Here is a 23,253-nt window from a genome sequence, read left to right as displayed (position 1 = left end):
GTACATGTGTGTGCGTGTAGTCAAGCATTATGGAGAAAGAGGTCACATCCATATTCATGCTAACCATCATGAAACAAAACAGAAAAAAAATGGGAAAAGAAAGACAGAGAATGGTGTGATGATAATACATGAACAAATAAATCTTACAGTACATATAATTGTTGAATATCCATACAACTGATATTTGATTTTTACAACAGAAATGACTTTTTATTGGACAGCATCAATGCCATAAATTACATTTTAATTACATTTAAATGAATGAATAATGAATGTAATAAAATTTCACAAGGCAATAAAAAAAAGAAAAGAAATGAAAGTAGAATAGTCAAAAGATTTAAATAAATATCCTATAAATGTAAACACAGCAATACACTGTGAAACACAACTATTTAAATAAACTAAAATAAAAGCTAAACTAGAATGAAATATAACAAAATGAACTGCCAATATAAAAGATGTAAAATAAAGTAAAAGAAACATGAAATATCGAATAAAATAATGATAAAAAATGTAAAACTGTTTACATAAAAACTCAATTAAAACAAATATATTCCAACAAAATAGTATAAAATAAATACAGTTTTTAATCATTGCAGCACACCATGAAAAGCCCAAAGAAAATACATTAAATTTGAGCCAATACTTTGAAGCAGTTCCCTTCCGAGGAGTAACGATGATAAAATAAAATACTGAAAAAAAAAAATCATTTGTGAGTGTGAATAAAGTGAGCCTATAAAGAATAAACCCAAAGATAAAATAAAATAGTGATATATTGATGAGCCGCACAGAAGTGAGGGCCTTGCGGCAGGGGTCCTTCTCAATCACTCTAAGCAGACACGCTCGTATTTAAAACAGCGGGTCCACTTGGCGGGCTGCTGTGTAACGGCCCGTCAGCGTCTTTCCAACATGGCTTCTTATTGCTACCTACAGTGTCGCTCTCCTCCGGTACATCGGACGTCATCATTTCTCTCACTTACTTTTCACAGCGTGAGAGAGCCAAGGAGAGGATGAAGAAAGAGGAGGAGGAGGAGGAAATGGAGCGTCTGCGGGCGAGCAGGAGAACATTCCAAAGTGGTGAAGAAGACATCGGAGCAGATATTTCCGCTGCGGATGAATTAACGACCCTCTCCGACTGAGTGAAGAAGCAGCACGTCACTCACAGGCGAGGAAAAGTAACCCTTCCCTATTTCCTTGCGAGATTTGTCTTGATTTCAAAATCCACTTCAAATATTTTTGTAGTTCGAGAAAACTAATACACTCAAAATTTTATACAGAACTAATCTTTTCCATTTCAAAAGGCAAAATTCCAAACTTTTAGAAATGGAATGGTGGCCGCGTTCCATATCGCTCATCTGTGTGTTCATCTCCTCCTCATCTCCTCTTCCTCTTCCAAAACACATGGTTCCCACAGGCCGCCCGCTGCGGCGGTTAGCGCCCACTCGAGAGCCGTGACGCGGCGTTTACACAACACCGCAAATGTCTTCGGACTGTTCCCAGGCATCGCCTTACCCGCCGCCATCGCTCATAAGTCTGTCATGAGGCTCAGCGGGTGGCACAAGCTGTTGCTATCATGTACAAACTCATAAACTGCCCTTTTCTCCTTAAATATAAACTTTTATTATATCATATTGGTATGCATAGACATTTATTTGTGAATTGTATGATCAAATTTAGGCACATTATCCACGGGGTTGTCTCTTGTAGTTTGTAATTCTAGGCCAAAAATTCTTGTTATGCAAATGAGGGGCTTTAGTTTGATAATACAAATTCATGAAAAAAATGATATTTTGTTTCGTTCCGTACGCATATGATCAAATTTTGAGTTGAGAAGATGTATACATTCGATTTTGTATACATCAAAATGAATGCTCGTTGTTTGGCAGACATTTTGTTTTTGACCGGAAGTTCTTCTGTTTGCTTTAGAGTGTGCAGGTGTACCTAACAAAGTGACACTTCATCCTAAAATCAATTTTAAACATATTTGGAGTTTTCAAGGGTATTAGCAACAAGCGTGGCTTTATTGAGTTGCCTTGACGCTAACTATGACAAATGAGGCACAACAAGTAAAGGTCACCACGTTATAAAGCGCAGTGTTTTTTACATTAGCTTCGTCTGACATTATCAAGAGGAGCTCCATTTGTTTTCCATTGATCTCATACAATAGGTCACATTAGGTTGATATCAGCACTTATGATAACTTCCTCTCTGCTTTTTTTTTTTTTTTATTTAAAATAACCACACGATCCAGGCCAACCCTGCGGCAATCATCACGACCAGCATCATTTATGCAAATGTAATTAGAAGCTAGGAATATGATATGGCAGCGCAGGGTGCTAGTGGAAATTTATCACCGAAGCTGCGCGCCATCTAAACATTCAATTAAAATATTGGATTTCATCGAGTTCTATCTCTAGGTAATAAATTAAACAGCCGAGGGAGTGCTGATTTTATTAATAATGTGAAAGAAGGGGGAGGGTGTACCAAAGTTAGCCCGCTTGGTAGAGCTGAGCAATATAGGCTTCAAATAAAATATAATCAAATTATTCGGTTGGTTACAATGTTCATCTGGATAAAAAAAAAAAAACTTGAATTATTCAACAATTCATCAGCCAGCCCTTTACTTAGCTAGGCTTAGCATGAACAGGATTGTCGTTTCTCGCGGCCTCATTCTGGTGGGCAACCATCGTCCCACTTCTCTGAATGTCACATTACAATGTTTTTTTTTTTTTCTTCCAAGATGGAAGCCAAGAGGGCACTTCCATTATAATATATAATATGACCTTATTCTTACCACATTTACATAACAGCCCTCTGGATCCTTTTGATATTTTGATCTGTTTTTTTTTTGTGTGGTTCTGGTCCGCCTTTGTTATGATGTAGCTGAAACTTGTGTAAACCTTTGAAAAAGATGCACAGGAAATTTGAGATCATTTAACTAACCCATGTGCGTGTGTGTGTATGTGTGTGCGGGCTGTCAACAGGCGCTGAGGTGGCAGAAAATGTTGTGTGTGTCTTTCAGCAAGTGCGTGAAGACGCGAGCGATTTGGCGGGCGGGGTGCTTTTGTGCGTTGTTCATTTCGACATTTCTGCGTGTGTCTTTTATACAGGTGTCGAATCCTATGTCAGGGGCGAGGTGGCACTCTCATCTTCCCGTGCCAGGGTGTCTCTACAAGTGTGCCTGGCGTCAGCAAGGGGAACACCTTTCGCCCCTCAACACGCCTTTGAAGGCAACACACACATGCAGGCGTATAGAGGTCATTAGCCTTTGCGCCGCGAGACAAGTTGAAAACACGCAAATGTCAACGTTGCGCTTTTTGCAGCTGGGATGTCCGTGATCGTATGCACATTTCCACCGGTGGGTTTCATGCGTGTGTACGGATCAGATGTTGTGAATAAAGTGTCGGCATTTTAATTAAACGGCATCTGGAAGCATCTCGGGTTGCCATCGTACCTTCGGTGGATTTCCAAGACTTGTCGACTGAAGATCCGCAAACAAGTCGAGACAAAACAGGTTGAGCGGAGATGCAGCACTTTTTCAAGTACAACTCTGAGCTTCTCTTTTTGAATTTGTGTTAAGAAAGTCCTTAATGTTCATGGTGCCCTTTGTGTGTTCTTTGACCCAGCCTTCACCCTAAGCCCTTCACGCCTCCATCGGGATGTCAATGCCAAAAATATGACGTTATTCTTCCCAAAATGGAACCCTCCTCCTTCTGACTGACCGCAAGGTAAGATCCCCAGCGCCGGCTTGATTATTTTTCTCTAAACGCCGTGAGCACATGTGCAAATGTATATTTAACATTTCGCTAAACATAACATCAATCAATTAATCTGACGTGCATGTATGTGTGTGTGTGTGGCTGAAATCTCTCCAAGATCCATTTTTAAAGATGTCACCTCCTTTTTGCAGGATTTATTTATAATTTGAGTACATTCCAGGCCTTGAAGGTGTCAAGGCCACTGTCAGATTTCTTTTCGGGGGTTAGCATAACTGTCAAGGTGAACGATTCTAAATACTTTGATGTAGCTTAAGTGTCATATTTAATGAAAGTGAAACCTTAAAAATCATCTTAGGTTCATAATGATCACCTCTCTGGAGAAACTCCTCGAGACAGTCGTGAGCCAATGCTAGCGTGAAGCGTAGCATTGTTAGTGTAAATGGGCAAAACTGGAACGGAACGCTACATAATCGCAATAAACAGTGTCCGAAAATTATGGTTAGCACTCAAGCGCAAAATAAATCTTGCCTTCTACCTCAAGTGTCGTTCTAACTTTGACGTAGAACAAATGCTGCAAATGTTTGGACAGTTTTCTCGGCTCCCTCAAGCTGCTTTTAAATCCTTTACAACGATGACACTTGTTAGCGTTCTAAAATGATCTTGCGGGCTAAAGTGCGTTAAGACCAAATTTGTCTCCTGAAACGGGTCGGGCCGAAAATCTTAAATATGAAATGTTTCATATTCCTGTCTATGTGTAACCATGTGTAACCGTTCTGTGTGTGTGCGTTCATGGAAATGGAGATAATGATCTATGATCTCAGGAAAATTGTATGTATTCATGTGTCATATGCACATGTGTGTTTATTTGCATGGCTGTGCGGGAAGTGCACGTTTTCTGTGTGTATAGTTTAATGCGTGGATGTGTATTTAACGGCAAGCGTCAGGTCGAAGCCAAGTTGGCACCGCCGAGCGATGACCTCACTTGTCCTCGACCGGTTTCTAAATCGCTGGGAGATGTTGAGGCTTTCTCCGAGCGCCTTTCATGGTGACGGCGAACGTTTTGCGCCAGATGAGAGAATTCCGGCTCACTTCAACACACGTTTGCTTTGGTTGGACTTGGAGAGAGAGCGAGAGAGAGAGAGAGATCACCCCCCCAACCCCAATCTTCTGTTGGTGGGAAGGAGGCTTGCCCCCCCCCCCCCAACCTCATTGTTTGCGTGTGACTGCACACAAAACAAAAGCGTTGAGCGCGTGGGCGCCGGCGGATGCAGACTTGACTTGACCTCTATTTGCATATCAATCAATTGTCAACACTTATTTTCTTACTTTTCCTTCACACGATGACCGTGCACAGTTTTGTCAACTTTTTTTGGGCTGCGTTCATTTCGAAGGAAATGAGCTCAACTCTTGCGTATTTCATTTCAAAACAGCACCAAAACAAACAGAACTACAAAAACAAATTACAGCTAAAGGGAACATTATATAACCACTTAAAACATTAGCGTGGTGCCATGAATGAACTGCTCTTGCTTTAATTGCTGCCAGAAGAGCAAAGCAGCCATGATGAGGAATTGAGAATATTTGCACGTGGCCAGTAAAGTCATCCAACCTTTGTGTGGAGGCTAGGCTAAGCCATAATTAGCATGGTGGTCCACGCATGAGTGGTCACATGTTAAGTAGTGGAGTGGACAGTCGCTAATTAACCGTCGCTCAAATTAAATGTGTGTGTGTGACTGGATCTCAGATGACCACTCGTGTTTGGTTCTCACGTCCGCTCTATTTGTACGTTTGTGTCGCTTTAGTGTACGTCAATGTCAACATAACAAGTCCAGGCACAGTGTGATTATATTGATTGATTATATTTGTTTACTAAATACTTCATCGAGAAAAAGGCAAAAGTCAATTAGTGGTGGACCAAAACAACAAATAATTTCAATTTGTCTATGATGTCATCTTCTAGGGCTCTCGTCAAGTACGCAAAGCGACAGCGTTTTGGAGCAGCTGGAGAGTTTTTCAAAAATCTGCCATGAAATAGTAAGTATGCCTCGAAGTGAGTCTACCTTCTTATTTTTACTATGTGCTGGACTGGATTAATCCAGAGTTATAAAATTGAAATGATTTTAGTTTTACTCATTTATTTTAATTTTATGATTTACAATAAATAAAAAAAAATGTTGACCAATTGGTTACTGTATATTGCGCCCATTCCTTGTCATGGCCATAAATAGAAAAACATCAGGGACAGAAAATAAAAGAAAAGTCAAAGTCACCAAGCCAAATCATTCTTGGAGATTTCTCTCTCTCTTTTCCTATCCCTCTCTCTCTCACACACACGAGCGCCTGCCTCGCTGTTACTGGATTCGGCTGAGTGAGAGCAGGCCTGCTCTATTTCACCTCAGGGTGCCCGCCAGGGTCAGGGGTCGTGTGTAATGGTCCAAACCATCTCGGGGAGAAAAAAAGAAGACGCCTTCACTGGGCTGACAAACTTCTCACACCCTGTAATCACAAAGCCCAGTGTGTGTTGCTGTGAAGACGCTAAAGAGCGCTTTAGTGGATTGTGTTGCTAAAGGACAAGTTTAATGAGCAAGTGATCAGGGTCATGCCTGAGGGCTATTTTGTATTTCACCTGGAGAATGTGTTATTTCATCCGTTATTCGAACGGCATTATTAGTTGTAGTATTATTTGCATTCATTTTATTATTTTGTGCTAAAAAATAAAAATGAGGGCAGATTCAGAATCATCTATAACTTGCATGTTTTGAAAAACATTGGGTGACTAATATTATCAATAAGTATGAAAAATCCCTTCAGATTTAACAATCTGATGCTGCAACTACCATAATTATTAAAACGTGTCATTATCAGTTAATGGCGATGTGTTAGCTTGATATCAGATTGATACCGAATCCCACAGTATTGCACCGCCATCTTTTATTCTGACAATAAAGCCAAGTTGATAGTTCCATACACTGTCATTCCGTCACCTTGAGAACAACTGCGTGTGCGTTAATGTGCGCTTGAGTGGCAGTGATGTCACGGTCGCTGTGTTTTCACACGGCAACCCGATAGCTTTGAACCGTCCAACTTGCAGCAATTTTGGGCTCAAATGCACTTGACATAACAGAGCGATAATTGGGCCAGTGCGGGCCTCCGGGGAGCGGCGTTTTATTTTTTTTCTTTCATATGCTTTGATGACACGATAATGGCCGGCGAAAGCTTTTCCCGCCTTGCCCAGATCACACGTGGAGTGATGTCAGTGCGGGAGATGATGTCAAGATTTTGGATGTTGGTCTGGGATAGTTGCTCTAAACCGTTGCCAGGCTGTCAAGCGTGGTGAATACTCTCCTACTCTTCGCCACTTTTCACACCTTTGATCAAGTCTTTTAAATGACTCGATGATTACGTGTAATTTAGCGCAGGAAGTCCCGCAATGATTCACTGGTTTTGCCAGGGCCAAGTCCATCGCATCCCATTTGACGTGAACGCGTTACTGGACCACACCAATACAAGTACTGTGCGAGGGGTTCCTCGGTTTTAGATGGAGTTGAGCAGAAATATTATATCATAAAATGATATCACTATGCTAACACAAACATAGAATTACAAATAGATTGACTCTTTTAAAGTAGTAGTGAAACTCTTCTTCGTTTGTGTCTGCATAACTTTATGATAATACTGCCCCCAGTGGCCAAATGGCAAAAGTATGACAATGATATAAGGATATAAATATTTTAAATATATACTGTACCACCCTCTCAACATAAAATCCATTTTTGCTACTACTTGACCCCAGTTGTGTGTCAATAAGAACTTTTTCTACATTTCCGTATCTTGTTTACCCGTCCAAAGTGTTTTAGACCATCCCAGGTTGTTTCCAAAGAGGCAAACGGGCTTTTGGCTTTTCTTCTCTTCACATAGGTTTGATTTGACCGCTGCCGACACTTTGAACCTTCACAGTTTTCTGTCAAAAGAGGTGGAAAGGTTGTGTGTGATTTCCTCGCATATGTGAAAACCCGCTCGATTCTTCATCGCTCTACTTTTCAATCTCGACTTTGCGTGTTGTCCTCATTTCCTGTCTTGCGTATTCTCGGGGAATGGAGGAATCCAGTTTGTCCCTCAGTTGAAAGCCATTTAGCCTAGCTTAGCGTTAGCATCCTAGTCCATAATAATTCTGACTGAAAGAAAGGATCATCTATCCTGTTTCTCTTTCTCACTTGATGACACTGGGCTCTCAGCTTGCACAAAAATCTAAAAGAGAATCTAAGAACCGCTTTGGCGTTGACCAATGATACGCGATCCTTAACCACTATCAAGGTGACTCCTGCAAATATGACTTCTGCTACTTATTAGACGTACTGAAGTTGAACACTAACAAGCGTACTTCCCCAAAGTTTTCACATGACACCCCCCACCATCATTCCCCTCCTCCTCATTGCTGCTGTTTGGAGAATCGAGACACCTGATTGGCCGGCGGGAATAAACGCAGCAAAGTCGCACACAAAGGGGTGTGTGGTGGGGGACTTAGTGGGAAGGGGGGGGGGTCGCTGTTTTTTATGAGCCATTAAAGTTTTATTCATCCCTGCACTGAGGCAGCCATCGGCCACGGGGTCACTGTGCTTTAAATAAACTCCCATCATTCCTCCGCCTCACCCCCCACCCTGATATCACCCCCTCCCCCCACCCACCTTGTTTCCCCACTACCACCACACACTTAATGGACTGTTTATTGTTTGATCCTCAAGTCCAACTCCATCACACGTTCCCTCCGTCTTTCTGCTTGTGGTCGGCGGAGTTCCGCTTCATGTGGTTTGTCTCCACCTTTGTTTATATCAAAGTGTGTTTGTGAGCATGTGTGCGAGGCAAAACCACAATACTTTGTTTAATTAACTATTGTAAAAAAAAAAGGGTACATTCCTAACAATCCAAAAGTCCATTTTCCCATCACATTGTTGTTTTCAAAAGAAATGACCTACTGAAGTGCATGATACATGTCTGAGATATATTTACAACCAATAATGATGAATCGTGTACCGGAATTGATTTTCACGTCGTATCGTACATTGTGAAGTGATGCTGTGTGTACAATTCATTCGCAAGTTGTAATGATTAACGAATTGATATATTCCCAAGCTTCTTTTACTGAATATATATTAATACCGACGTTTTTGTAAAGTTTGCTGGTATCGCATCGGTATTCGAATGTGTGCTATCACAAATTCACATCCACTGGAAAAATCATCATTCTGAGCAAGTGTTGAAAAGTTCCGAACCAATTTTGATTATATTGACATGCTGTAGTGATGATGAAACGAAGGTTTTTATTTCTCATCTTAACCAAACATTGGTGACGCCCGTTCCTTGGAATGGCATCAAATTTGCGGTATCGTCTGCCGTCAACTCAGCGGTCGAGCTTTTAAACGCAAACAACTTCCAAAGTGTTGAGCCTAGCTTTAGCAAGCGCTAGCTCTCATCCTCCCAGCCTCGACGGCGTGTTTACATCGAGTCGGCGTGTGAATCATTGCTTTTCGCCGAGCTTTTAATACGTAAACATTCGGCAATGTGCTTTGTTTTGAAGGGTCAGCTGAGTGACGTAATGCCAGAAAGAAATTTGTGGTGGTGTTGGGGGGGGGGGAGGCATGCGGGTGGAGAGTTTGCAGAGTACAACCCCCCCACCACCACCACGACCCGGTCCTCAACTTTGACCGCCGACCCCGCCGCAGATCTGTCATGAGAGGGGTGCTGCTTAACACAAAACGCAGCCTGGTTCAAGAGTCACGTATAGGGCCAGGCTGCTTGTCGAGTGGGGGGGGGGGGAGCATAGTGTGTGGGGGTGGGGGGTTACACAGAGGCCTCATTTATCCTCCCTCTCTCTCCTCGCTGCACTTTTCCTCGGCCTTTTGTTTCTGCCAGCGGCAATCGTCCGCGGAGAAGCTAGCGGTCCAGCGGCAGCGACGATGTGACAGCCAGGCCTCGTCAAGGTGCTGAAAAATGTAAATGATATGCGCAAGATCTAAAAAAAAAAAAAAAAGGAGCCCAAACAGACGGGAGGGCCAGAAAAACGCCGGCCAAGGAAGACGAGCGGCTCAGGTCAGGAGAACATCAAGACTAAAATGTTCTTTTTTTTTATCCTGCATTTGAGCAGGAAAATGTTGTTGCTAGGTAGATTTTATTGATTTCAAATGACTGCCTTTTTTATTTTCACATGGATGGCAAAAAAGGATAAATGAATTCAGTAGAAGTGAATTTGTATTTTATGTTGTTTTCATGTAAGTTGTATGAACTGTTTTTACATGAATAAAAATGACATTTAAAACAATTGTGAAAAAAGTATTTTATTATTCTGGCCTATTTTTGTTTAGTGGTTTGAAAGCTTGTTTTGTATTTTTGTGCACACTGAACCGTAGTCATTTCAAACCGATTTAACAATTCAAAATAATTGTTTTGTTTTAGCTTCTCTATTTTTATTTAAAGTATATTTTTCGATAGGGTGGAGAACATATTTATAGTGATCACATTATTCGTGCTTTACATTGAACATGCTCAACATTATAAATCCTGTAAGGTGTTCATTATTTAGTAAAATACTTATTTGATAAAACATCGAATTTAGGCTCATTTTGCAATTTATATAATTGGTATTTTCATTTACAATGATCAACACGAATAAGATATCTTGCTTTTTATCCATGTACGTATATTTCCGGTGTTGCATTTATTTATTTATTTATTTTGCAAATAAAAAAATTTTTTCGTAAATGCCAAAATGTCGAATCAGTGCTTTTATTTATAACACGCGCAGCAACTCTTGCACGATTTTATTTATTTATTTATTTTTGCAAGACGCTGCACAAAAATACAACTGCAACAAAAAACGGAGAGAAATAACAACAAAAAACGGAAGGGAAAAAGAAGCTGCGATGGTTGCAGTTTTTCTCCGACCCATTTCCACATCCAAGCCGTCCTTCTTCGAGACAACCCAGTCGGTCCGAGTCGAGTGTTTAGTTTGTGTTCGGCAGCCGAACGAGAGTGACATTTGATGTTGTGGGCTGTGACGCGTGTTAATTGAAGCCCACGTCTTCTCATTAGGGTCTCTCCTTTGACTATTTGACGCCGCGGGCCTTGTTTACTTTGCGCTTCCGCTCCACTACGCTTGCGTGATTTGGCTTTATTTAGGCGCCGAATTAAAGCTGAGTATTTATAAGTCGAACGTCGTTGCGCGCATGGCAAGACGCACTCAACCGAGTCACGAAAATAAGTAAATCCTAAAACGCCGTATTTTCTCCTTCGTAATTTGGCATTGTATTTTGCAATAAATGCCATCTTTTTTGTGTTCTCAATTAACTTCCCCCGTCTGTCCCTTATGATATAGTTTGATGTTCTCACTTGTTATCCGTTCCATCTGTGGTTTACAGTTGCCTAGTAAAAAAATAATAATAATCCATAAAATTCTCTGATCAAATGGCATCATCAATACCTGACAATACTAACATAAGCTTCCCCAAAACCTCACTGTCAATTAGAATTTTATCCAGTAAAATGCTAATAAATTAGGGATTCTCAATAAATGCTTATGATAATTTACACTGAGTGTTTTTTTTTTTTTTTTTTTTTTTTACAAGTGTGCTTTTTGATTTTTACACTAAATGAAATGCACGTAACCATAAAAAGCAAACAACTCATTTGAAAAAAATTGTGTTGAAAAAAAAAAATCTAGCAATGCGCTTATCTGCCCGTTTTAGATTGTGTTCTTTTGTGATTTTTAATTGGGGTCTGTCTCATCTTTTTAGAAGCCTGCTATTTTGATTTTTTTCCTATTTTTTTAGCACAACGAAGTGTGTTCTTATTAACATTATTAAGAAAACAATTCAAATCAGTGTAGCTGTGTGTATTTATCTTGTGGTAGCCATTTTTTGCCTTTTAAATTGACTTTGTTTAAAAAAAGAAAAAAAGATATAACTGTTTTTATAAATTTACAATCTAATCACAATTAATTCATTTGAGTTTTTTTTTAAGTTTAATGTTCCTAGTCTACAGTACATGTAAATGATGATTATTTTAGTAAGTTTAGAAACCCAAATATCTTATTTGAGCTCTGACCATATCTGTGCAAACGCCATCAAATATTTGCATTTCAATTTAGCTTGGTAGTGCCCCTTGCTCGCTGATACCTTGTTACCTGTTGGTGTCTGCACGCTGAATTAGAAAGGCCTTTTGTTGCGGGTGCGCCACTTGTGTATGACACCAGTAATGGCGGTAATTGTTATTGTTGAGATTACCTGTCAAGAGGAGGCGGCCCTGTCTTGACGAGGGGTGACACAGGGGAGGCGCGCTGGGGGTGCGAGGCGGCGGGACGCCCTGATGACTTCTCCGCTGATAATCAAGCGTTGCGGCCTGTGGGATAATTCAGCTGTCAGTGGCACCTAGCGGGACCCGGCATCAGCCTGCCGAAGCCCAGCTGGCGTGGAAGAAGAAGAGGAGGAGGGAGAAGGGAGGGTCGTGATGGGACAGAAGAGTTAAGGCAGCGTCTTCTGAGTGTCTGAGCCTTAAATTAAAACCATCATGAAGCACTTTACTAGTGACATTGATCAAATTTGAGCAGGCATCGCAGTTTTTTTCTGCCCGTTTTTCAGATGGCGTTGAAGATCCATCTATCTATCATTTTGATGCCATCTATACAGCATATCAATATCAGTGATTCTTAAATTCTACTCCGCATGCTCTCAGTTCAGTTGTGTTTAACTTGAAAGAGAGGTTAAGAAACCTCGTTGTCTCCCAAAACACACGTGTGCATTATAAGGAGCTGGTATGAGCAGCAAATCACTTGTGGAGAAGCTATCAGAAAGCTTGTCTTTATCAATGATTGTGTCTGATACTGATAAAGACGAGGGAGGGAGGTCTGCGGGGGCTTTTTTCCTCAGTTAAAGGGCCAGAAGGGACCGCTTGCAAACTGTCGAGAGAGCTGCTTGTGTCTGTATTCCACTGAGGCGTCCCACAGGGTTCTGACACGGGGCCTCTGTTATTCCACTGGGATATAAACAAAATAGTATTTTTGTTTTGGGATACTGCAAATACACACAAATTGAACCAATGTTGCTATTAAAGCCATCAAATATTTGGAATTTAGAGTAGCAACAAACAAAAATAAACTTCTACCAACGACTTCACTCTTGCAATTCTGTCGAAGCCTTTTTTCGAGTTGTTCTTGTCGGATATTTTCTAAATTTGTCATCATTTAGCCACTAAATCAAACTCAATTGCTCTATAAACTCATTTGCCTTGCCCGTCGCTTTTATTGCCTCGGCGGGCCTCCTGATAACATCATCATCGTCATCATCACCACGGCGAAAATGTTATTAACACGATCATTCCTTTGGATTTAAAAAAAAGAAGAAGCCGAAAAGCACCGTTCTCATTTCCTATTCAGATGACGGCATTAAATGCATTTATCACCTAGCGCAGGAGAGAGAGAGGTGATAAACAATGCCATTCATTATCTGGCCCAGATGCAGCGATTGTTGATTAGAGGGCTTTGAATGTAACACACACACACACACACAGATGGGTGGACATTAAGAAAGGAGAGAGGGGGGGGGGGGGGGCGTGAATAGGCTTGGAGGGACATTAACGGCAAGCATGATTGATACTTGCCGCGCAGGCTTTTTAATGGTATTGTTATTCCTCAGAGTTATACCCCCGTCCTCCCCGTCGCGTCTCCTCTCGTAGATAAATGGACGTGTAATAATGAATAGAAATCATACTATGGTTTTTTCTTTCTTTCTCTCCCCTCTGAGTGAATCTCAATTAGACAAGAGTTTACATTTAAATGAAAGGAATCGTCGGGTAAATGTGACAGTTGGTGAACTGAGATTGGAAATAGAAAATTCAGCAAATTCGTCGGAGGATAAACTGCATGATTTGCTTGGTTATTCTAAAATGTGGGAAAAAAACAGTCAGAATATTAGGAACAGCGCAATATGGTGTGGTGCAGTTGAACAGTAATAAACATTGTTTTATAGATATAGATATAGATATAACCTCCCAGTAAAAAAAAAGAGCATTATTCTATTTGTAAAGACAGAATCTCTGATGATTTGATCACACAATAACTTTCACACCATTTGAATTGACCACACAGTTACTCCACTAATGTGGAGATGAGGTTGCCAAAGTACATTACGGAGGATTTCATGTGCTGGACCAGCTTGTCCAAAGCACTTGTGTTTATTACACGGGCCTGCGTGGCACACGATGGCTGCCAGCACGCACGCACACGCACGCACACCGAGTCCAAATGAGGTCATTATCACGTTTCGGCTGTACGGCGGAATTAGCAAAGGCAAGCTCACGTCTGCTAACCTTTCACACGTCGTAAAGATTTAATCGAAAGTGTGTCTGGCAGCCCGGTTTGATCATCTTTATTTTACAAACTCATCTTTGACGACGACAAATGGAATGCAGGAGCGGAGGAACACTCGACCGCTTTATGATATGGATTTTTTTTCTTGTAACTTTGCTTATTAAGATCTCATCATAGTTCAAATAAGTTGAGTCCTTTAATAATTGTGGATTCTTTTTTTTTCCCCCCACAGAAAGCTTATTTCTATTTTATATTCAAATTCATTTTTTGCTTTCACCCCCACTATTTCCTAATGGTCCATTCCTCATTTTCTCGCCTCTGTCTTGCGTCGCGTGGCTTCTCCCTCGTACCCGTCGCCGCTTTTGATCTCACGACCATAAAAGCGAAGTAGGTGAGCGTGAGTGTTTACTTATTTCACAATCATTTTTTTACATCCCTCGTGTCACTTCCACTTTAAAAGCTCCAACCAGCGCTTAGTATCCTTCATCCGGACCTCCCGATGCGACCGCGCTTGTCTTCACCTTGTCCTTGGTTTTCTCTCAACCTCCATAGCGACATGTTGTGGACGCCGCATCCTCCTCTTCCTCCTCCTCCGCTCGGCCACGCCCTGCCACCCTTCCACTCTCTCCCCCTAATCAGGGCCAGATGGAGGCAGGGATGGAGTGATGGAGGATGGGGAGGGGATCGGGTTTGGACCCGGCCGCGTCCCCCACGGTGGGGAGCTGTCAGCCCTGCCGGGAGAGAGGAATTCTTCGGCAATAAAATGCGGATTTATCACCACTCTACCACAGAGAGAGAGAAAGAAAGGAAGGGGGATGAGATCAGAATCGCAAACAGGAAAAAAAAAAAACGAGACAAGTGACTTTCGGATGAGGGTGGGAAGATGGCGGCCGGCGGTTCCGAGTGACCCGACCAACCGGGCCGAATGAACCTGCTGAAAACGAGCGTGCGCAACAATGGCCTGTGTAATTGAAACCAGAATGTGCAGCATTTGATAAATTGCTTGACCCCGCAGGAATGTTCAGCCCGTAAATTTTTACGGCATTTTGGACCGCGCTGAGGTGTGTGCGGCCCTGTGTGTGTGTGTGCGTGTGGTTTATTACAACAAGAAGAGGCTGTGCGTCCCCCCCTGCCGTTATTATTCCAAAAAGCATAATGGTCCCTCAGTTGTATCTGCCGCGTACATGCACATAAGAGACTAGCTTACATGTACTCTGGAGAATTTGGAATTGTAAATACCACCAAAAATGATATGACTGCAAAAGGGAATATATATGCTGCAGCATTTTGAAGTATTTGCATATATTATTGAAATATACTATATTGTATATATATTTAAATATCATTTGAAGTAACAAGGCAGCGGTATATTTCCTGAAAACGGTTTGGTCAAAGAATAACCCAATTTATGTAAAAATATTAATATTCCAAAAAATTGGGTTGTTTGGCACTTAAATAGTTTGGGTCACTTTTCTACTCCGGTGTTATTTTTGTTTTCAAATTCTTGAGACGAGGTGAGTTTTGGATGAGGGTATCATGTTTAGTAACTCTTCATAGGTTTCTGACTTCCAGTTGAAATGCACACCTACTGACAGCGAAGTCTCAAGACAGCATGTACGCAAGCGCAAGCTAGCAGGCGCACGCACGTTGCGTACGTCAACAGCCAGGAGGATCACGCCGAGCTCGGCCCGGAGGGCGCGGCGAGGTCAACGCAACGTAAACAGAGAGCGCGGCCGGATTTACGATGTTTGCCGTCCGCTACGACGACGACTGCGAGGGCTCTGCACATTCTCACGTTTAGAATTGTTTTTTGCAGCTTTTCCATCAGCCTGACTGGACAGACACTTTAAAAACAAAATAAGACAAGCTCTCCGTCAGGAGCTGCGATGACACTTGAACTTTCTTTTGGTTTTTTTTTGCTTGGCTTGGAGCGGGTGTGTCTTATTTATTTATTTATTTATTTATTTATTTATTTATTTATTTATTTATTTATTTATTTATTTATTTATTTATTTATTTATTTATTTATTTATTTATTTATTTATTTATTTATTTACGTACGTATTTATGTATTTATTTATTTATTTATTTTCTATTTATCCGTTTGTTTATTTGTTTATTTGGGGTCATGAAGGCCAAATGAAGGAATACATTAAATGGGAATGTTTAACTTTTAATACAACCCAACTATAATACTTTAAAACAATGAATTACATCATTATAAAATAATCAGACCCCATTGTCAAGTACCTAGACCCTGATACTTGGCGCCGATGGTCCAATAGAAAGACAGGACAATAAAACGACTGGCCAAGCCTATTTCTTTGTCGAAATCGAAACAGAGTAAATCGAGCGTGTTACTGACCTGACTGTCAACTGTGCTATTTAGAAATGCAAAATCAGTTCATTCAATTCAATTCATTTGGTTCAACTCCTCCCACAGCATGGCGCTTAGCATTTCAGTTTCCGTACGCAATCAAGTCGGCGTCCGTTCCAGTAAATCCCTGCTTGGAAAATGAAGAGTTAAAAAGAGGAAACCACGCCCTCACATCTGGCAGGACCCCGCCGCGAGCCCCCACAGCGTTTCAGCACCCTTCCATGGCCTGTTGACAGTTGTTACCTGTGCCCCAGCGGGCCCTCGCTGCCCCGAGATAAAACCACCTTTATCCAGCGCCAGACGCAGAAATATTTCCCTCCCTTTCTCTCTTTTCCAAAATAGCTTTTAATTGTACAAGTTTTATGAGCTGGATATCAAGTGCATATGTTTTACAAGGCGCGCTGTCCTCCGCCTCACCCCGACACTTCGGCGAATGTTTTGATTTAGTCGTCGAGAAGGAAGAAGAGCAAAAGAATTGGGGGGGGGGGAAAGGTACTCCACATGTGTCTCACCACTAGTTTGCTAGCGAACGAAGTACATGTCATTTTTACGATTTAACGTTAAAAAGAGACGTTGTTTACTGGGAACCCGGGTGTAACTTAGGACGTCGACTCGGTATTTTGCCAACGATAACAACACGAGTCAGTGATGAGGAGATATATTGGAAGCCATCAACACAAACAACGATTCGATTTTATCGCGATGATCAGTTCGTCAAACTGAAACGAAATGAACAAAAGGAGCTAAATAAAACACGTTAGCTCTTTGCCATTAGGCCGAACATGTTTTAACATAGAGAAAAAAAAGGAACTACACTTATTTTAAAAAAATATATATATCTTTTTTTAATGTCCATAGCTTTAGCGTGTAACACGAAAAGTCTTTTTCCTTTTTCAAACTGTTTTTCCATGTGCTGGTAGCCTCTCCGTGACCTCCTCCGCTTTTTTTTTTTTTCTTTAATCACTCCCCTGCACCCTCGCCAATATCAGCCACATGTGTTTGGGTGACCAGAGCGCTGCGGCGACGTCGCCATTCGTCTTCATTTCTACAAAAGTCATCAGCATGCCGTGCGTATTAGCTCCATGGAAGACATCTGATCTCGCCGTCTACCATTCCTCGTAGTTTGAAGCTCACAACACTTTTGGTCATCGCGTGATTTATTGAAAAAGCGCGAGGGGGAAACAGAATCATAATTCATGGGAAGAAATGCCAAATATGACTTTTATTTCAAGTGAAGCGCTTTCAAGTTCTTTCATTTTTGAATGCGGCCTCCAGTTGCACCGTGTGCTTGTTTACGTCCGGGGAGATGTCATGTCACACTGACTTTAGTTATAGCTTGTATCCAATTTTTTTTAAATTTTTTTTTTAAATCTTCTTAGTTGACAAAATCTGTGATTGGGACATGCTTTGCTGAATTGTTATGTCACACTTTGGCTAATTGGAATATTGAGTACTATGTAAAACTTCACAGCAAAAAAAAAGTAACATACTTGAGAACTGTTTTAGATTGCAAAAGGAAAAAAAAAAACAATGACAAATTTAAGGAACTTTAGAGGTGATTCAAAACTTGCAACACTGATGCTGCTCTGACTCTGTTGGGGAAAAAAAGCTTTCAGCCCTGAATCCAAACTTTTATTGTGGTTTTCCAAATCCTGTCTTGACTGCCGGTCGCAAACAGGAAACACGTTTTCCAACGCGGCTGCCAAGGATGCTTTCAAATGGTTTTTCTTCTTCTTCTCTTTTGTTGCAACTCCAAGTGTCAAGTATCACAATAAGTGTTCCATCATCTGCCGCACGCCATCTGATCGGCCTAGTAGGCCGCTCGCTCGTGAATTCAAAGCGTTTTTGCACTTTTTTTGCTGTACGGTCAGTGAATAGACACTTGTTGATGTTAAGTGAGAATATTTGATTGATAGTTCTCTTTAAGTTGAGCAAAAAAAGCAAGCGTTGAGTTCACATGTGCGATCAGAGATTTTTCATTTTGTTTATTGAATGGTAAACTTGTTTTTAATTAGAGTAATGCAAAAACTACTTAGAATATCCTTATTTAGAAATACATTATCTGGAATTTATCATCTGCATAGAAAATGAAATATAACACACGAGTTCCTCTTGCTAATACAATCTACACAAAGAATAAAAAGCCGAGGATAGACACTTGTGGAACACCATCAGTAACCGCTATACAGGAGACTCTTAGCGCTAACAGCTTCTGCTAGCACTTAACAGTACAACGACATGAATACATGAAAGACTCAAAGTGAGGCGATTTAGTTTCTTCTTTAAGTTGGTGTTCATCACTTCAGTGACAGTCCAAGCACCGCAGTCCACATGTGGCTCCCACGAGACGGCCCAACTCCCGAGACAGCGCCGTTGCCTTACATGAAATAGGCCGCAGCAAATCCCCTCGGCGCGCAACCTCCTCCAAGTCTACTCGCATCCGTCTGTCCTCCCGAGCTAGCGTCGGGCTGCGGCGCTGACATGACATACGGCGTTCTGTCTGGAAGCACCTTGGGTGGATTTAGTTCTGTGGCCCGCACTGTATGGGGGGAGTGTGGAAAAATGAGAAAAGGAGGGAAATCCTATCTATTTTCCTTGGAGACAAAAGGGTTTGGATGATGGACCACACACTTCTGGATACACTTAATGTGATGATGTAACATATTTATAAAAAGTTACTTGTATGCCTATTTTGGTACAAAACAGCATATTGTAGTATTTACTGTATTTATTTGTGTCTTTCACACAGAATCTGGCCAAGTGTTGCCATGAAAAGGAAGAGCCCAAAACTGCCCATCTTTCTGAAAGGAACTGACATGGAGCGGTTGTCAACTAAAGTCCATCTTAAGACCCTTTCACACTGTCCTGTGTCATTGGACTGTGTGAAAGCGGCCAACGCAGAATGTTGGGCGAGCGACAAGAATTTCAGTTGCCTTCATGTTGTCTTCTTCTGTGCTTGAGGTCAAGCTGACTTCCATTCATCTTTGTGCCACCGTATTCCCTTTCTGCCCATCTTTTTCTCATCTACGGGATAAGCGCAAAACTCCTTTTACATGTCCTAAAAGGGTCTGATAAAAGTCAACAACATAAACCGTTGCTGAGGAATGTGCCGTTTGATGCAATGTGAAACAGGCAGGCGATAAGCGCGAGAAGTCAGAAGGGAGAAGCAACAAGCCGTGATGGATGTGTGCACTTTTCCCTCTGCTTGAAATTTCCCAGATATATTTCATGCTTTTAGCAAACAAACTGCGACGTATTTTATCTGGCTCGCCAGCCCCCCCCCCCCCCGATGTGCTGATATCAAATCCTGCAATGATTTGATCCGCTTTGATGTCATCATTCGCCGTGTCAGCGATGTTCAGCAACGTTTTTGTGGAGCACTCCCTCACACCTCGGTCGTGCCTGTCAAAACATACAAAGTCCAAGAACCTTTTTGAAGGCTTTTATAGTCGCTGCTGTCAGAGACAATGTGCTCACTGTCCGAGCTATTTCTTGCCATGGTCCTCAACCTAATTCTGGCCACAGATTGATTGGTTCATGCCGTGTTGCCGTGTGAAACATCTTTTGCAGCATCTGTGTGAAAAATACAGGTGAATTAGTGTTGGCCCGTGAGTGAATGATTCGTTCAGAAGAACGAATGCTTTCAGTGAACGAGAGTGAACGAATATGACTTCAACCAGTAGGTGTCGGTAATGCGCGTTGAAGCTGGTGCTACCTCGCCGTAAAACAAAACGAAGAAGAAAATGACGTAACTCCTGTTTACGAACGAGTCGTGAATTGCATTTCCCGTTCAGCAACGGAACGGGAAAGTAAGTGAACGAGTCAGTGATTCGCATTTCCAGTTCATCGCGAGAACGGATCAGTGAGGGAAGGAATCCTGACTTTCCCGTTCGCGAACGAGTTAATGGGTCTTCCCGTGCATTAACGGATCAGTCAGGGAACGTGTTGCGTCTCCTTCCTGGCGTGAACTGTGTAAGACAGAATGTCGATTTACGATTTGCGAAAGAAAGAAAGTAAACTCACTGAAACACCACTTCTTTTATGTTCGTTTTCTCCAAGCTAACGGCTAACTTTAGTGCATGAAGGGCTGCGCCGTTATGCAACAACGGGGAGATTCTGCTTCTCTTTGGGTAGTCTTGATTTGATCACACTTATAGTAGTTTTTAAATAACGTGTATGCATGTATACGCCTAAATATTGTCATCCGATATATCTACTGCAATTTCACATTAGATTGCTGGTTTGAAATTTACTTTTATTATCATTATTATTTTAATAAACATTTATTTTAAAACTTGTCTGGTGTTTTAATCCTTGTTTTTATCATCGCCAATTGGGGGTGAGGGCGGGTGTGGCACTTTTCACTTTCATTTTTTTCCCTAATGAAGTGGCCTGTGATTATATACACTTTATGGACACTTCAATAGGTACACTACACAAGGTAAAAATGAATGAATAAATAAGTGTAGCGAACGATTGGGTGAACGGTTCTTTTGTGTGAACCGATTCTAAAGTTTCAGTTCACTTTTGAGTATAGGAATGCACATCACCAGTACAAAACAGTGCAGATGGTCGTATGCTTCCAGGTCGACATTGCCGACTGGTTAATGACACGGGCTCTTCCTCGGAAAGGGCTTAGTTCGAGCCCTGGTGGGATTACAAACTTTTATGTACTTTTAGAATTAGAACCTGGCTTTGTGTGCAAATGCAAACAAATGCAGGTATTTATGGGTAAATACATTAGGTGGCCCTAGTGGGCGGGGTGGAATGTGACGTCATTTGGACACTCCATTAGGTACACCGCCATTTTCAAGTGTACCTAATAACAGGCCACTTTATTAGGGAAATATCATGGTCAAAGGTCACAGGTGTCAAGCTCTAGTCCTCGGGGCCGCGTTCCAACATGTTTTCCAAGTGACCCTCGTTAAGCGCACCTGCGTGAAAAGTTTTAGCCACTTTCACGTTCCGCAGGAGCTAAAACTTTTCACGCAGGTGCGCTTAACGAGGGAATCACACGGACACTCCATTAGGTACACCGCCATTTTCAAGTGTACCTAATAACAGGCCACTTTATTAGGGAAATATCATGGTCAAAGGTCATAGGTGTCAAGGTCTAGTCCTCTGGGCCGCGTTCCAACATGTTTTCCAAGTGACCCTCGTTAAGCGCACCTGCGTGAAAAGTTTTAGCCACTTTCACGTTCCGCAGGAGCTAAAACTTTTCACGCAGGTGCGCTTAACGAGGAAATCACACGGACACTCCATTAGGTACACCGCCATTTTCAAGTGTACCTAATAACAGGCCACTTTATTAGGGAAATATCATGGTCAAAGGTCACAGGTGTCAAGCTCTAGTCCTCGGGGCCGCGTTCCAACATGTTTTCCAAGTGACCCTCGTTAAGCGCACCTGCGTGAAAAGTTTTAGCCACTTTCACGTTCCGCAGGAGCTAAAACTTTTCACGCAGGTGCGCTTAACGAGGGAATCACACGGACACTCCATTAGGTACACCGCCATTTTCGAGTGTACCTACTGGAGTGTCCAAGTGACGTCACAGATCAAACAGCCAATCAGGAGGTGGGGGTGAGGGCGGGTGTGGCACTTTTCACTTTGAGTTAAGCTTTGACCATGCTTTTTCCGTAATAAAGTGGCCTGTTATTAGGTACACTTGAAAATGGCGGTGTACCTAATGGAGTGTCCACGTGATACCCTCGTTAAGTGCACCTGCGTGAAAAGTTTTAGCTCCTGCGGAACGTGAACGTGGCTAAAAGTTTTCACGCAGGTGCGCTTAACGAGGGTCACTTGGAAAACATGTTGGAACGCGGCCCCGAGGACTAGAGCTTGACACCTGTGACCTTTGACCATATTTCCTTAATAAAGTGGCCTGTTCTTAGGTACACTTGAAAATGGCGGTGTACCTAATGGAGTGTCCCTGTGATGCCTCGTTAAGCGCACCTGCGTGAAAAGTTTTAGCTCCTGCGGAACGTGAAAGTGGCTAAAAGTTTTCACGCAGGTGCGCTTAACGAGGGAATCACATGGACACTCCATTAGGTACACCGCCATTTTCAAGTGTACCTAATAACAGGCCACTTTATTATCTTGGATAACATGTTAGAATGCGGCCCCAAGGACTAGAGCTTGACACCTGTGACCATGATATTTCCCTAATAAATTGGCCTGTTATTAGGTACACTTGAAAATGGCTGTGTACCTAATGGAGTGTCCAAATGACGTCACATTCCACCCCGCCCCCTAGGTAGTGGCCGTGATCCATTGGTTTGCCCTGCCAAATTGGGGGGGGGGAGCACCTAATGTATTTACCCATAAATACCTGCATTTGTTTGCATTTGCATAGAAAGCCAGGTTCTAATTCTAAAAGTACATAAAAGTTTGTAATGTCAGCACGGCTCGAACCGAGCCCTTTCCGAACAAGAGCCCGTGTCATTAACCAGTCGGCGATGTCAACCTGGAAGCTGACGACCGTCTGCACTGTTTTGTACTGGTGATGTGCATTCCTGTACTCAGAAGGGAACTCAATCTTTAGAATCGGTTCACACAAAAGAACAGTTCACCCAATCGTTCGCTACACTTATTTATTTAATAATCACAGGCCACTTCATTAGGGAAAAAGCTTAAATGAAAATGAAAAGTGCCACACCCGCCCTCACCCCCAATTGGCGATGATAAAAACAAGGATTAAAACACCAGACAAGTTTTAAAATAAATGTTTATTAAAATAAGAATGATAATAAAAGTAAATTTCACAGTTCACGCCAGGAGGGAGACGCAACACGTTCTCTGACTG

At 41.9% G+C, this 23,253-nt stretch overlaps 1 long non-coding RNA gene across 1 annotated transcript; it reads left to right on the top strand.

Annotated features, from left to right (window-relative positions):
• Positions 1-1,185: 1,185 nt before the first annotated feature.
• Positions 1,186-20,750, top strand: LOC133158182 (uncharacterized). Its single transcript, XR_009715155.1, has 5 exons — positions 1,186-3,025; positions 3,111-3,542; positions 3,627-3,728; positions 5,680-5,753; positions 19,203-20,750. It is a non-coding gene; the product is annotated as an uncharacterized LOC133158182 (long non-coding RNA).
• The last annotated feature ends 2,503 nt before the right edge of the window (positions 20,751-23,253 follow it).

This window comes from Syngnathus typhle, linkage group LG8 (genome assembly GCF_033458585.1).
Source record: "Syngnathus typhle isolate RoL2023-S1 ecotype Sweden linkage group LG8, RoL_Styp_1.0, whole genome shotgun sequence".
Taxonomy (NCBI): domain Eukaryota; kingdom Metazoa; phylum Chordata; class Actinopteri; order Syngnathiformes; family Syngnathidae; genus Syngnathus; species Syngnathus typhle.
This window is presented reverse-complemented; position numbering and strand designations above follow the sequence as displayed.